Here is a 2,247-nt window from a genome sequence, read left to right on the forward strand (position 1 = left end):
CTGAGGATTCATCTGCTCAGCAACTTCCAATTTCCCCCAAACCTACTTGGAGCTAATGTTGGAGTGTTTTTCACAATAAAAGTTCTTGCAAACTTTTAAAGTTTCTTTTTCTTGGTTTTTCACATCTTCAAGGCTCCACGGCGATGCAGCATCACGGGCCTCCAGAGAAGCCCAGCTCCCATCTCCCCCTGAGGTCAGCTCCTACCTGTTGCTTCAGTCCTCGTGCACGCTCTGGGTTTGGGTCAGAGCCTGCATGGTGGAGTTAAACAGAAACACCATCTGGCTCTGAAACAGTGCAGAGATTTACAACAGCAGATTGGAGGAGGACAAAGTGTGTGTGCGGGTGTGTGTGTGTTGGGAGGGGGGTCTGTAATCTGGATCTGGCTCTCAGCTTCTGTTGTCAGACAAATTTCCAGTGGGTGCAAACAAATCTGGGTGTGTGTCGCTGACAGCAGCTCCAAAAGTTTGCCATCTTACAACGACTATTTACTGTAAACGTTTCTGTGAGGAATCATCTCAGACACATTCAAGTCCCGCCGCGCACACACACACACACACACCTGGGACACTGCATGGATGCTTTTGTTTTGGAAACAAAGTCTTTCCTCCAAGATTAGAGGTTAATACTATGATTTAGATGATTATAATAGTCAGATTTATTCAAAATTTAATTCTGAACTGTTAAAGTTAAACCATCAAAAGTTTATAGGATGCAGATGTAGAAAATATCATTATTTGAAATCTGACTTCTAAAGTTTAGTTAGTTTACTCAATAAAACTCAAAAAAGAAAAAAAAAAAAAAAAAAAAACTAAAAAAACACGTTTTTGGATCGCGCGTGCGTCATGCTGACACTCCAAACAAACTTCCTTCAGAGGAGCGCGCGCGCAGTCGGCATGCTGTTTGAATTATTTATGTATTTGTGATTCGTTTGATAACCCTCACTTTATGTTTCGGCCGGGCGGAGCTTCGGGAGAAACGTAAGTTGAGAAACGTGAACCCGCACCTGCAGAACCTCACACACGCACAATCACGGGCATGCGCGCTGACCGAGGCCCGCGGATTTCAATTATACGTTTAAATTATTAGATTGAGCATTTTAAGTTTTTTTACGTCATTTAAAATATATATATTGTTTAAAGCATTTTTTCCATCGGAAACTCAGATTAATTTTGCTTTACGCGGCACATTTAGAGCATTCGTGTTTACGGACATCAACGCAGATAAACACGATTTAATTAGCTCAAAGGAATTTTTTAAAACTTTTTTTCTAGGTGTAAAAGAAACTAAAACAGGCTTTGTCCAAAAGATTTTGCATAAATGTTTGAATATTTGCCTTTTAATGAATAACTAGGGGGAAAACGCGCTGAAATGTGATATCAACAGACGTACACACAAAAACGTAAATACATAAACGAATTAATTAATAAATACATAAAATATATACCGAAAAACACAGGAGTTGTACTTAAATGTTTAAAATTTTAAAACAATAAAAAAGCTCGTTTAATTTTTTATTTGTATTTTAAAAGGTCAGTTATGTGTGATATGCTTCATTAAAACTCATATAGTTTTATATATATATAAAGGAAAAACACGTTAATAATTTCCATGTGTTTTCAAACAAAAAATCGAGTTTAAAACTAAATTAAAAGAAAATTCTAAAATGTTAGACCTTATGATAAAATGTACAGCAGTTTTTACATGGAACATATTAAAATAATGATAAATGACTAAAATAGAAGCAACATCATAAAAAAAGAAACTTGGTTAGAATTTACCACTGGGGGGTTGCCATGCAGTGTTACTCTTTAGACTTTTTTTAATAGAATTTTTATTCAATATAAATATATATATTTTGCAATTATTTCCTATTATTATTATTATTATTATTATTATTATTATCATTATCATTATTCCTATTTTTTATTGAAACTAGTTGTAGTTGAAAAAAAAATAAATGAGTATTTTTCAGATGAGTTTAATCGGTGTTTGTTTTATTTTCTAATGTATTTAAATAAAAAGCAGCAGAGTATATTCCATGGCCGCCAACATTCCCAAACTAATTTATAATCATTCGTTTATTCTAATGACGTCAGCAGTAGTTTAATATTTAATGACTATTTAAGGCCCGGCCCCGTTTTTGGAGCGAAGTTCACGAAAACATTTTCCTCCTCGTGACTTTTGGTTATTTTTTGCTAAATTTTCTTTATTTTTTATTTTATTTTATTTTATTTTTTTTTTTTTTT

Source organism: Oryzias melastigma, linkage group LG15 (genome assembly GCF_002922805.2).
Source record: "Oryzias melastigma strain HK-1 linkage group LG15, ASM292280v2, whole genome shotgun sequence".
Lineage (NCBI taxonomy): Eukaryota > Metazoa > Chordata > Actinopteri > Beloniformes > Adrianichthyidae > Oryzias > Oryzias melastigma.